The sequence below is a fragment of the Drosophila virilis genome, unplaced genomic scaffold (assembly GCF_030788295.1).
Source record: "Drosophila virilis strain 15010-1051.87 unplaced genomic scaffold, Dvir_AGI_RSII-ME tig00001934, whole genome shotgun sequence".
Classification (NCBI taxonomy): domain Eukaryota; kingdom Metazoa; phylum Arthropoda; class Insecta; order Diptera; family Drosophilidae; genus Drosophila; species Drosophila virilis.
The window spans coordinates 23106-37500 of record NW_027212870.1 but is presented as its reverse complement, the minus strand read 5'-3'; positions in this window follow the sequence as shown (position 1 = coordinate 37500).

Here is a 14395-nt window from a genome sequence, read left to right as displayed (position 1 = left end):
CGGAACATCAATATTCTAGTATGAGAAGTTAACGATTTAAGTCCTTCTTAAATGAGGCAATTTACCCATAGAGAGTGCCAGGCCCGTATAATGTTAATGATTACTAGATGGTGTTTCCAAAGAGTCGTGTTGCTTGATAGTGCAGCACTAAGTGGGTGGTAAAATCCATCTAAAACTAAATATAACCATGAGACCGATAGTAAACAAGTACCGTGAGGGAAAGTTGAAAAGAACTCTGAATAGAGAGTTAAATAGTACGTGAAACTGCTTAGAGGTTAAGCCCGATGAACCTGAATATCCGTTATGGAAAATTCATCATTAGAATTGTAATATTTTAAACAATATTATAATAATAGTGTGCATTTTTTCCATATAAGGACATTGTTATCTATTAGCATAAATATTTATCATAAAATTATGTCTGATTGCTTATTTGAATTATATGCTTGGCATTTTAACATAAAATAAAAGATATAAATTTGATAAAGTGCTGATAGATTTATATGATTACAGTGCGTTAATTTTTCGGAATTATATAATGGCATAATTATCATTGATATTTGTGTTTATTATATGCATTTGTATGATTAACAATGCGAAAGATTCAGGATACCTTCGGGACCCGTCTTGAAACACGGACCAAGGAGTCTAACATATGTGCAAGTTATTGGGATATAAACCTAATAGCGTAATTAACTTGACTATTAATGGGATTAGTTTTTTAACTATTTATAGTTAATTAACGCAATCCCGGGGCGCTCTATATAGTTATGTATAATAATTTTTATATTATTTATGCCTCTAACTGGAACGTACCTTGAGCATATATGCTGTGACCCGAAAGATGGTGAACTATACTTGATCAGGTTGAAGTCAGGGGAAACCCTGATGGAAGACCGAAACAGTTCTGACGTGCAAATCGATTGTCAGAATTGAGTAAAGGGGCGAAAGACCAATCGAACCATCTAGTAGTTGGTTCCTTCCGAAGTTTCCCTCAGGATAGCTGGTGCATTTAACTGTTGTATAAAATAATCTTATCTGGTAAAGCGAATGATTAGAGGCTTTAGGGTCGAAACGATCTTAACCTATTCTCAAACTTTAAATGGGTAAGAACCTTAACTTTCTTGATATGAAGTTTAAGGTTATGATATAATGTGCCCAGTGGGCCACTTTTGGTAAGCAGAACTGGCGCTGTGGGATGAGACAAACGTAATGTGCTCAAATTAACAACTCATACAGAAACCATGAAAGGCGTTGGTTGCTTAAAACAGCAGGACGGTGATCGTGGAAGTCGAAATCCGCTAAGGACACACTCCTGCTCACCTGCCGAAGCAACTAGCCCTTAAAATGGATGGCGCTTAAGTTGTATACATATACATTACCGCTAAAGTAGATGGTTTATATTACTTGTAATATAAAATTTGAAACTTTAGTGAGAAGGAAGGTACAATGGTGTGCATAGAAGTGTTTGGCGTAAGCCTGCATGGAGCCGCTATTGGTACAGATCTTGGTGGCAGTAGCAAATAATCGAATGAGACCTTGGAGGACTGAAGTGGAGAAGGGTTTCGTGTGAACAGTGGTTGATCACGAGTTAGTCGGTCCTAAGTTCAAGGCGAAAGCCGAAAATTTTCAAGTAAAGAAAAATCTAAATATATTTATCATCTAACCGATTTTTATACACTTGAATAATTTTGAACGAAAGGGAATACGGTTCCAATTCCGTAACCTGTTGAGTATCCGTTTGTTATTAAATATGGGCCTCGTGCTCATCCTGGCAACAGGAACGACCATAAAAAAGCCGTCGAGAGGTATCGGAAGAGTTTTCTTTTCTGTTTTATAGCCGTACTACAATGGAAGTCTTTCGCAGAGAGATATGGTAGATGGACTAGAAGAGCATGACATATACTGTTGTGTCGATATTTTCTCCTCGGACCTTGAAAATTTGTGGTGGGGACACGCAAACTTCTCAACAGGCCGTACCAATATTCGCAGCTGGTCTCCAAGGTGAAGAGTCTCTAGTCGATAGAATAATGTAGGTAAGGGAAGTCGGCAAATTAGATCCGTAACTTCGGGATAAGGATTGGCTCTGAAGATTGAGATAGTCGGGTTTGGTTGGGAAACAATAACATGGTTTATGTGCTCGTTCTGGGTAAATAAAGATTTTATCATTTATGGTAGTTTCTTGTTCCCCGGATAGTTTAGTTACGTAGCCAATTGTAGAACTTTCTTGCTAAAATTTTAAAAATACTTGTTGGGCAACCAATTAGTTCTTTTAAATTATAACGATTATCAATTAACAATCAATTCAGAACTGGCACGGACTTGGGGAATCTTACTGTCTAATTAAAACAAACCATTGTGATGGCCCTAGCGGATGTTGACACAACGTGATTTCTGCCCAGTGCTCTGAATGTCAAAGTGAAGAAATTCAAGTAAGCGCAGGTCAACGGCGGGAGTAACTATGACTCTGTTAAGGTAGCCAAATGCCTCGTCATCTAATTAGTGACGCGCATGAATGGATGAACGAGATTCCTACTGTCCCTATCTACTTCCTGGAGCGCAATAAGAGGGACCCTGGGGTCGTGTTTATAAAATAGTTCGAGGTAGAGGCCGGGAAACGGATGTAAGTAGCCTCCGTGTTGGTAACGTTCAGTTAACGGCATGGAGGGATTGCATGAATGTCTTGTTGAATGAATTCTTCCCCAGAGCGGATCATCAGGACTCACCACCTAGTGTGGTTAGGCCTGTTGATCCGCTTCTGGATAGTGAGTTGGAGGTGGCTTTCTCGAGGTTAAAGTCGAGGAAGTCACCTGGTATGGATGGATTCACTGGAGAAATGTGTAAAAGTGTCTGGAAGTCAATTCCAGAGTATATGAATGCGATGTATGCGAAGTGTCTGAATGAGGGTTATTTCCCCAGTGAATGGAAGTGTGCCAGAGTGATAGTGCTCCTGAAGTCGCCTGACAGGATCAGGAGCAATCCTAGATCTTTTCGGGGCATCAGTCTTCTTCCGGTTCTTGGAAAAGTTCTGGAAAGGATTATGGTAGAAAGGCTTCAGGAGAGAATGAGTGACCAAATGTCTGACAGGCAATTCGGTTTTAGGCAGGGCAGATGTGTTGAGGATGCGTGGAGGTATGTTAGTGACTCTGTTGAGGCTAGCAGCTCCACGTATGTCTTGGGCATCTTTGTTGATTTTAAAGGTGCTTTCGACTACCTGAGTTGGGCGAGTGTTTTAAGAAGGTTGGATGAATGCGGGTGCCGAGAATTAGGTCTCTGGAAGAGCTATTTCTCTGGCAGACGTGCGTGTGCTGTAGGGCGGTGTGAATGTGTGAGCGTAAATGTTGTTCGTGGCTGCCCGCAGGGATCTATCTGTGGCCCATTCTTTTGGAACCTAATGATGGACCCCTTGCTGGTGCAGCTTGAGCAGATGTGTAAATGTTGTGCGTATGCGGACGATCTGCTTATCTTGATTGAGGGTCGGTCGCGTCTTGAGATCGAGACGAATGCGGGTATGTGCTTGCGCACTGTGTATGAGTGGGGTGAAAGTGTTGGGGTCAGTCTTGCAATGGACAAGACAGTGTCAATGCTGCTCAAGGGCAGATTGGCAGCTAGTCGGCCACCCATTGTCAGACTGAATGGAGTGAATGTGAGGTATGCGTCTGAGGTGAAATACCTCGGCATAACCTTCGGCGAGAGGATGTGTTTCACTCCTCATATCGCTGGTCTCAAGGCCCGGCTACTTGGTTTGGTGGGGCAAGTGCGTCGTATTTTGAGGTCTGACTGGGGCCTAAGCAGACGTGCTGTCCGCACCATCTATGAGGGTCTGTTTGTTGCATGTGCAGCATATGGATCGTCTGTATGGTGCAAGGCGGTCACGACTGTGGTCGGCAGAAAGAAAGTGCTGGCTTGCCAGAGAGTGCTTCTGTTAGGTTGTTTGCCTGTGTGCCGCACTGTCTCTACGGAGGCAATGCAGGTACTGTTAGGAGTAGCCCCTCTTGACTTGGTGATCAGGCGTCGAGCCTTGATGTACAGGATCAAGAGGCGGCTGCCATTGCTGCAGAATGATTGGCTAGCGGGTAGGGATGTGGAGAGTTTAGGGCTTAGTGAATGCAAGAGATTGGTGAAAGAGTGTGTTTTGTCTGACTGGCAAGTCAGATGGGACACTAGCGTGAATGGGCGTGTCACTCATCGGTTTATACGGGAGGTTACATTTGCCGGCAGCCGACCAGACTTTGGGTTCGGCCTGAGTCTTGGATTCCTGTTGACTGGTCACGGTTCCCTCAATGCATTCTTGCATTCGAGGAACCTTTATGACAGTCCAGAATGCCGTTGTGGCTCGGCTGCTGAGACATGGGAGCATGTTCTCTGTGAGTGCACAAGGTATGCAGATTTTCGAGATCTGAGGGGGATGGGTATAAGTGAGGTTAGTGGCGGGCTTGACGTAAGTCAATCACTCTCCACTAGTGATAGGGTTAGAAGAATGAGTGAGTTTGCTAGAGCTGCATTTTCCAGGCGACGTTTGCAATTGCAGGAAGGAATTGTATGAATGATGATGGATGGTAGATGTGAGAATGTGGGGGTACGAATGTGGGGGTGTTTCTGAATGGTAATTTTTGTTGAACATTGTGTTGTGATGGGGCTACCAACCTTAACTGTTTTGGAGTTTAAATTGGAAGTGCCCTTCTGGTACGAGGCCTGACCGGAGGCTTTTAATCTGGTACCACGGGTAACCAGGAGCCCACGGAACTTGTTCCGTCCTGGTTAGTTGGTGCGGCCCTTCGGGGAGTATCGTGGTGGTTGTGGTTTAACACCCAAATGCGGGTAGAGCATCGCTCGACGTGGAGTTGCGTCATACAACCGGGTTCCGTGACCCAGATTACGGAAGAGGCTTAGATAGTCCTCGTGCCAAACCAAGGTAGAAGTCACAACCAAACAGTCGTGTCTTTAATTGGTACCTGCGGAATTGTTCCAAGGGGGCGGTGATTGACGCTTGAATTAATCCTATACTAGGAACCGTGAGATTAAGCCATCGCGGCAGGTGCTCACGTTAAGCCCACTGACTTTCATGTCCCTATCTACTCAGTTCGTTTCAGACAGTCGTTGGGAACAGACGTGTTTATTTCATCGCTCGCTTCGCAAACAATTTTAAGATAACGGTGCTTTCAAGCAACGGTATCTTGTTTACATTTTGTGCGCTTATCAGCAATAAAGTTTTATTGCTTTGTTTACGTCGTTGCTGCGTGAGCAACAGGCGTTCGTGTGTGTGTGTGAAACCGCCAGCTTCTACGTGTGTGTGTGTGTGTGCGTGCTATTTATATATTAAATAGATAAGCGCACACCTGCGGACGATGCCGCCACGCAAAAAGAAGCCCGCTGAGAAGGGGGCTTTTGAAAATTGTAGGATGACGTCGGAAGATGAGGTGACCTTGTCGGAGTCGTCATCGAACAGCGAGGTAAGGCGGAGGAGCAAGCAGCGCCTGAGGAAGGCAACTTCGGAAAGCGCTGTCAGCTCAGTTGGTGCGCGTGAGGGGAGCGCTGTTCCCGCGGGAGCCGCAGATGGCTCGCCCGGAGCAGCGGGTGCAAGTGTGGAGGAGCGGGTTTTTGCCGTTCCTCATGCCGTGAGCGTTTTGAATGTGTCTGAACCTGCCGTGGAGGGCCGTCGACAAGTGCGGCGGCTTTGAGGAAGCGGAAAGGAACAGCTGTCGAGCAGATGAAGGGGATAACGGGAGCTTTATTGCAGCTTGCACTCAAGGAGAGAGCCACGGGGTCGCTCATTTGCAAGTTAGTCGATTATACAGGGCAGTATGAGCAGCTCCTGTTCGCGCTTGTGGCGCAGAATGAGCGGCTGCAGGGGCGCTTGGAGGCCGTTTGCGGGGGTGCAGGCGTTTCGCATGAATTGCATGTTCCAGCCGGCCAAGCGCGGGCTCCGTCGGTGAACGCCGCCAGAGGGGGTCCCAGGTCGGCAGTGCCGTCTACCCCGGAGATGCCTCGGCCAGTTGAGACATGGTCCTTGGTTGTGCGCAGCAAGGCTGCTGGCAAAACCGCTAAGGACGTGGTTGAGCAGGTGGTGAAGGAGGTAGGTCCCTCTCTTGGTGTGCGGATACATGAGGTGAAACCTCTAAGGGATGGAGGTGCGTTAATTCGGACTCCATCGGTCGCCGAGCGTGAGAAAATTGTGGAGAACACAAAGTTCAACGAGGTGGGATTGGAAGTGTGTGTGAATGATAAATTAGGGCCGAAAGTTGTGGTTCAGGGCGTTCACTCGCAGATCACCCCTGACGAGTTCATGGGTGACCTTTACGAGATGAACTTAAAGGACAAAATGTCACTTGAAGCCTTTAAGAAAGGTGTCCGGATGACAAGTAAGCCATGGGCGGCGGGAGGTAATGTAGCAGTTAATATCGTCCTCGAGGGTGCTGTGGTGGCCATGCAGTCCCTTTTAGAAATCGGACGCTGCTACATAAAATGGTTTTCTTTTAGAGTGAGAAGTTTTGACCTGGTACCGGGATGCTACCGCTGCCTTGGCTTCGACCATAAGGTGGCGGAGTGCAGAGCCAAAGAGGACGTTTGCCGTCGCTGCGGCCAGATGGGTCACCGCGTGGCTCAGTGCAGCAATGCACTGAATTGCCGCAATTGCTCCTTTAAGGGGAAGCCGTCGGGACATCTGATGATGTCTCTAGCCTGTCCCATATACGGGGCGATTGTTGCGCGGGCGAATGCTAGACATTAAAATGTCTAGCAGATTTCTTCAGCTGAATTGTCAAAGGTCGTATGCAGCTATGTGTGATGTGGGGGCTATGATGTGTGAAAGGGGCAGCGTCGTTGCCCTGCTGCAGGAACCCTACGCGACCGGTGGTTGCGTAAGGGGATTGCCCGCATGTATGCGAGTATTCCCTGACAGCAGGGCTAACTCCGCTGTCATTGTGAATGATGTCAGTATTGAATGCACTTTGGTGAGTTCAACTGACTGGGGGGTGTGTGTGAGCCTAAGCGGCAGTTTTGGCAGGATTTTTGTAGTGAGCATGTATTGTAAGTTCGGGGATCCCCTCGAACCATACATTGCTTACTTGGATGAGGTGCTACTACTGGTTAGTAGCGTACCAGTCATCCTTGGTCTTGATGCGAATGCATCATCCCCCATGTGGTTCAGCAAGGTATCCAGACATTCGTCTGGGTATTCGAACCACACACGGGGTGAGATGCTAGCCGAGTGGGCCGTGTCCCAGGATGTTCGGGTCGTTAACGAACCCAGTGAGTGGTATACGTTTGCGGGTCCGATGGGTCAGAGTGACATTGATGTTACTCTAGTGAATGCGGTGGCAATGAGTATGTATGCTTTTCATTGGTGTGTACTAGGTGGGCTTGGTGTGAGTGACCACAATCCGATTGAGATTGTTGTCACACACACTATTACGAGGAACGAAAGTGTTGGGGGTAATCGCTGGCGCACTTGTAGTGTGAATTGGTCCCTTCATGGGCTCATTGTGCAGGAGGCGGCAACGCAAGTTCCGCTTAATGCATTTAATGATTTGAATGTGGATGAGCAGGTCGTATGTGTGAATGGGTGGATAACTGGTGCGAATGATCGCATGTTTGAGAGGTACCGTAAGGTCAACCTTAAGCATGTGAAGTGGTGGACGAATCAGTTAAGCACCAAGCGGCGGATGGTCCGGTCTCTGCGGAAGCGATTCCAAAGGGCCAGAGCTACCAATGCGGATGGTGCAGCCCAACTCAGGATTGAATATAGTCGGTGTATGAATGAGTACAAGCAAATGCTTGTAAAGGTGAAAGAAGATGAATGGCGCTCTTTCCTGGAGCGCAATAAGGATGACCCCTGGGGTCGTGTTTATAAAATAGTTCGAGGTAGAGGCAGGGAAACGGATGTAAGTAGCCTCCGTGTTGGTAACGTTCAGTTAACGGCATGGAGGGATTGCATGAATGTCTTGTTGAATGAATTCTTCCCCAGAGCGGATCATCAGGACTCACCACCTAGTGTGGTTAGGCCTGTTGATCCGCTTCTGGATAGTGAGTTGGAGGTGGCTTTCTCGAGGTTAAAGTCGAGGAAGTCACCTGGTATGGATGGATTCACTGGAGAAATGTGTAAAAGTGTCTGGAAGTCAATTCCAGAGTATATGAATGCGATGTATGCGAAGTGTCTGAATGAGGGTTATTTCCCCAGTGAATGGAAGTGTGCGAGAGTGATAGTGCTCCTGAAGTCGCCTGACAGGATCAGGAGCAATCCTAGATCTTTTCGGGGCATCAGTCTTCTTCCGGTTCTTGGAAAAGTTCTGGAAAGGATTATGGTAGAAAGGCTTCAGGAGAGAATGAGTGACCAAATGTCTGACAGGCAATTTGGTTTTAGGCAGGGCAGATGTGTTGAGGATGCGTGGAGGTATGTTAGTGACTCTGTTGAGGCTAGCAGCTCCACGTATGTCTTGGGCATCTTTGTTGATTTTAAAGGTGCTTTCGACTACCTGAGTTGGGCGAGTGTTTTGAGAAGGTTGGATGAATGCGGGTGCCGAGAATTAGCTCTCTGGAAGAGCTATTTCTCTGGCAGACGTGCGTGTGCTGTAGGGCGGTGTGAATGTGTGAGCGTAAATGTTGTTCGTGGCTGTCCGCAGGGATCTATCTGTGGCCCATTCATTTGGAACCTCATGATGGACCCCTTGCTGGTGCAGCTTGAGCAGATGTGTAAATGTTGTGCGTATGCGGACGATCTGCTTATCTTGATTGAGGGTCGGTCGCGTCTTGAGATCGAGACGAATGCGGGTATGTGCTTGCGCACTGTGTATGAGTGGGGTGAAAGTGTTGGGGTCAGTCTTGCAATGGACAAGACAGTGTCAATGCTGCTCAAGGGCAGATTGGCAGCTAGTCGGCCACCCATTGTCAGACTGAATGGAGTGAATGTGAGGTATGCGTCTGAGGTGAAATACCTCGGCATAACCTTCGGCGAGAGGATGTGTTTCACTCCTCATATCGCTGGTCTCAAGGCCCGGCTACTTGGTTTGGTGGGGCAAGTGCGTCGTATTTTGAGGTCTGACTGGGGCCTAAGCAGACGTGCTGTCCGCACCATCTATGAGGGTCTGTTTGTTGCATGTGCAGCATATGGATCGTCTGTATGGTGCAAGGCGGTCACGACTGTGGTCGGCAGAAAGAAAGTGCTGGCTTGCCAGAGAGTGCTTCTGTTAGGTTGTTTGCCTGTGTGCCGCACTGTCTCTACGGAGGCAATGCAGGTACTGTTAGGAGTAGCCCCTCTTGACTTGGAGATCAGGCGTCGAGCCTTGATGTACAGGATCAAGAGGCGGCTGCCATTGCTGCAGAATGATTGGCTAGCGGGTAGGGATGTGGAGAGTTTAGGGCTTAGTGAATGCAAGAGATTGGTGAAAGAGTGTGTTTTGTCTGACTGGCAAGTCAGATGGGACACTAGCGTGAATGGGCGTGTCACTCATCGGTTTATACGGGAGGTTACATTTGCCGGCAGCCGACCAGACTTTGGGTTCGGCCTGAGTCTTGGATTCCTGTTGACTGGTCACGGTTCCCTCAATGCATTCCTGCATTCGAGGAACCTTTATGACAGTCCAGAATGCCGTTGTGGCTCGGCTGCTGAGACATGGGAGCATGTTCTCTGTGAGTGCACAAGGTATGCAGATCTTCGAGATCTGAGGGGGATGGGTATAAGTGAGGTTAGTGGCGGGTTTGACGTAAGTCAATCACTCTCCACTAGTGATAGGGTTAGAAGAATGAGTGAGTTTGCTAGAGCTGCATTTTCCAGGCGACGTTTGCAATTGCAGGAAGGAATTGTATGAATGATGATGGATGGTAGATGTGAGAATGTGGGGGTACGAATGTGGGGGTGTGTCTGAATGGTAATTTTTGTTGAACATTGTGTTGTGTTGGGGCTACCAACCCTTAACTGTTTTGGAGTTTAAATTGGAAGTGCCCTTCTGGTACGAGGCCTGACCAGAGGCTTTTAATCTGGTACCACGGGTAACCAGGAGCCCACGGAACTTGTTCCGTCCTGGTTAGTTGGTGCGGCCCTTCGGGGAGTATCGTGGTGGTTGTGGTTTAACACCCAAATGCGGGTAGAGCATCGCTCGACGTGGAGTTGCGTCATACAACCGGGTTCCGTGACCCAGATTACGGAAGAGGCTTAGATAGTCCTCGTGCCAAACCAAGGTAGAAGTCACAACCAAACAGTCGTGTCTTTAATTGGTACCTGCGGAATTGATGTTCCAAGGGGGCGGTGATTGACGCTTGAATTAATCCTATACTAGGAACCGTGAGATTAAGCCATCGCGGCAGGTGCTCACGTTAAGCCCACTGACTTTCATGTCCCTATCTACTCAGTTCGTTTCAGACAGTCGTTGGGAACAGACGTGTTTATTTCATCGCTCGCTTCGCAAACAATTTAAAGATAACGGTGCTTTCAAGCAACGGTATCTTGTTTACATTTTGTGCGCTTATCAGCAATAAAGTTTTATTGCTTTGTTTACGTCGTTGCTGCGTGAGCAACAGGCGTTCGTGTGTGTGTGTGAAACCGCCAGCTTCTACGTGTGTGTGTGTGTGTGCGTGCTATTTATATATTAAATAGATAAGCGCACACCTGCGGACGATGCCGCCACGCAAAAAGAAGCCCGCTGAGAAGGGGGCTTTTGAAAATTGTAGGATGACGTCGGAAGATGAGGTGACCTTGTCGGAGTCGTCATCGAACAGCGAGGTAAGGCGGAGGAGCAAGCAGCGCCTGAGGAAGGCAACTTCGGAAAGCGCTGTCAGCTCAGTTGGTGCGCGTGAGGGGAGCGCTGTTCCCGCGGGAGCCGCAGATGGCTCGCCCGGAGCAGCGGGTGCAAGTGTGGAGGAGCGGGTTTTTGCCGTTCCTCATGCCGTGAGCGTTTTGAATGTGTCTGAACCTGCCGTGGAGGGGCCGTCGACAAGTGCGGCGGCTTTGAGGAAGCGGAAAGGAACAGCTGTCGAGCAGATGAAGGGGATAACGGGAGCTTTATTGCAGCTTGCACTCAAGGAGAGAGCCACGGGGTCGCTCATTTGCAAGTTAGTCGATTATACAGGGCAGTATGAGCAGCTCCTGTTCGCGCTTGTGGCGCAGAATGAGCGGCTGCAGGGGCGCTTGGAGGCCGTTTGCGGGGGTGCAGGCGTTTCGCATGAGTTGCATGTTCCAGCCGGCCAAGCGCGGGCTCCGTCGGTGAACGCCGCCAGAGGGGGTCCCAGGTCGGCAGTGCCGTCTACCCCGGAGATGCCTCGGCCAGTTGAGACATGGTCCTTGGTTGTGCGCAGCAAGGCTGCTGGCAAAACCGCTAAGGACGTGGTTGAGCAGGTGGTGAAGGAGGTAGGTCCCTCTCTTGGTGTGCGGATACATGAGGTGAAACCTCTAAGGGATGGAGGTGCGTTAATTCGGACTCCATCGGTCGCCGAGCGTGAGAAAATTGTGGAGAACACAAAGTTCAACGAGGTGGGATTGGAAGTGTGTGTGAATGATAAATTAGGGCCGAAAGTTGTGGTTCAGGGCGTTCACTCGCAGATCACCCCTGACGAGTTCATGGGTGACCTTTACGAGATGAACTTAAAGGACAAAATGTCACTTGAAGCCTTTAAGAAAGGTGTCCGGATGACAAGTAAGCCATGGGCGGCGGGAGGTAATGTAGCAGTTAATATCGTCCTCGAGGGTGCTGTGGTGGCCATGCAGTCCCTTTTAGAAATCGGACGCTGCTACATAAAATGGTTTTCGTTTAGAGTGAGAAGTTTTGACCTGGTACCGGGATGCTACCGCTGCCTTGGCTTCGACCATAAGGTGGCGGAGTGCAGAGCCAAAGAGGACGTTTGCCGTCGCTGCGGCCAGATGGGTCACCGCGTGGCTCAGTGCAGCAATGCACTGAATTGCCGCAATTGCTCCTTTAAGGGGAAGCCGTCGGGACATCTGATGATGTCTCTAGCCTGTCCCATATACGGGGCGATTGTTGCGCGGGCGAATGCTAGACATTAAAATGTCTAGCAGATTTCTTCAGCTGAATTGTCAAAGGTCGTATGCAGCTATGTGTGATGTGGGGGCTATGATGTGTGAAAGGGGCAGCGTCGTTGCCCTGCTGCAGGAACCCTACGCGACCGGTGGTTGCGTAAGGGGATTGCCCGCATGTATGCGAGTATTCCCTGACAGCAGGGCTAACTCCGCTGTCATTGTGAATGATGTCAGTATTGAATGCACTTTGGTGAGTTCAACTGACTGGGGGGTGTGTGTGAGCCTAAGCGGCAGTTTTGGCAGGATTTTTGTAGTGAGCATGTATTGTAAGTTCGGGGATCCCCTCGAACCATACATTGCTTACTTGGATGAGGTGCTACTACTGGTTAGTAGCGTACCAGTCATCCTTGGTCTTGATGCGAATGCATCATCCCCCATGTGGTTCAGCAAGGTATCCAGACATTCGTCTGGGTATTCGAACCACACACGGGGTGAGATGCTAGCCGAGTGGGCCGTGTCCCAGGATGTTCGGGTCGTTAACGAACCCAGTGAGTGGTATACGTTTGCGGGTCCGGTGGGTCAGAGTGACATTGATGTTACTCTAGTGAATGCGGTGGCAATGAGTATGTATGCTTTTCATTGGTGTGTACTAGGTGGGCTTGGTGTGAGTGACCACAATCCGATTGAGATTGTTGTCACACACACTATTACGAGGAACGAAAGTGTTGGGGGTAATCGCTGGCGCACTTGTAGTGTGAATTGGTCCCTTCATGGGCTCATTGTGCAGGAGGCGGCAACGCAAGTTCCGCTTAATGCATTTAATGATTTGAATGTGGATGAGCAGGTCGTATGTGTGAATGGGTGGATAACTGGTGCGAATGATCGCATGTTTGAGAGGTACCGTAAGGTCAACCTTAAGCATGTGAAGTGGTGGACGAATCAGTTAAGCACCAAGCGGCGGATGGTCCGGTCTCTGCGGAAGCGATTCCAAAGGGCCAGAGCTACCAATGCGGATGGTGCAGCCCAACTCAGGATTGAATATAGTCGGTGTATGAATGAGTACAAGCAAATGCTTGTAAAGGTGAAAGAAGATGAATGGCGCTCTTTCCTGGAGCGCAATAAGGATGACCCCTGGGGTCGTGTTTATAAAATAGTTCGAGGTAGAGGCAGGGAAACGGATGTAAGTAGCCTCCGTGTTGGTAACGTTCAGTTAACGGCATGGAGGGATTGCATGAATGTCTTGTTGAATGAATTCTTCCCCAGAGCGGATCATCAGGACTCACCACCTAGTGTGGTTAGGCCTGTTGATCCGCTTCTGGATAGTGAGTTGGAGGTGGCTTTCTCGAGGTTAAAGTCGAGGAAGTCACCTGGTATGGATGGATTCACTGGAGAAATGTGTAAAAGTGTCTGGAAGTCAATTCCAGAGTATATGAATGCGATGTATGCGAAGTGTCTGAATGAGGGTTATTTCCCCAGTGAATGGAAGTGTGCGAGAGTGATAGTGCTCCTGAAGTCGCCTGACAGGATCAGGAGCAATCCTAGATCTTTTCGGGGCATCAGTCTTCTTCCGGTTCTTGGAAAAGTTCTGGAAAGGATTATGGTAGAAAGGCTTCAGGAGAGAATGAGTGACCAAATGTCTGACAGGCAATTTGGTTTTAGGCAGGGCAGATGTGTTGAGGATGCGTGGAGGTATGTTAGTGACTCTGTTGAGGCTAGCAGCTCCACGTATGTCTTGGGCATCTTTGTTGATTTTAAAGGTGCTTTCGACTACCTGAGTTGGGCGAGTGTTTTGAGAAGGTTGGATGAATGCGGGTGCCGAGAATTAGCTCTCTGGAAGAGCTATTTCTCTGGCAGACGTGCGTGTGCTGTAGGGCGGTGTGAATGTGTGAGCGTAAATGTGGTTCGTGGCTGTCCGCAGGGATCTATCTGTGGCCCATTCATTTGGAACCTCATGATGGACCCCTTGCTGGTGCAGCTTGAGCAGATGTGTAAATGTTGTGCGTATGCGGACGATCTGCTTATCTTGATTGAGGGTCGGTCGCGTCTTGAGATCGAGACGAATGCGGGTATGTGCTTGCGCACTGTGTATGAGTGGGGTGAAAGTGTTGGGGTCAGTCTTGCAATGGACAAGACAGTGTCAATGCTGCTCAAGGGCAGATTGGCAGCTAGTCGGCCACCCATTGTCAGACTGAATGGAGTGAATGTGAGGTATGCGTCTGAGGTGAAATACCTCGGCATAACCTTCGGCGAGAGGATGTGTTTCACTCCTCATATCGCTGGTCTCAAGGCCCGGCTACTTGGTTTGGTGGGGCAAGTGCGTCGTATTTTGAGGTCTGACTGGGGCCTAAGCAGACGTGCTGTCCGCACCATCTATGAGGGTCTGTTTGTTGCATGTGCAGCATATGGATCGTCTGTATGGTGCAAGGC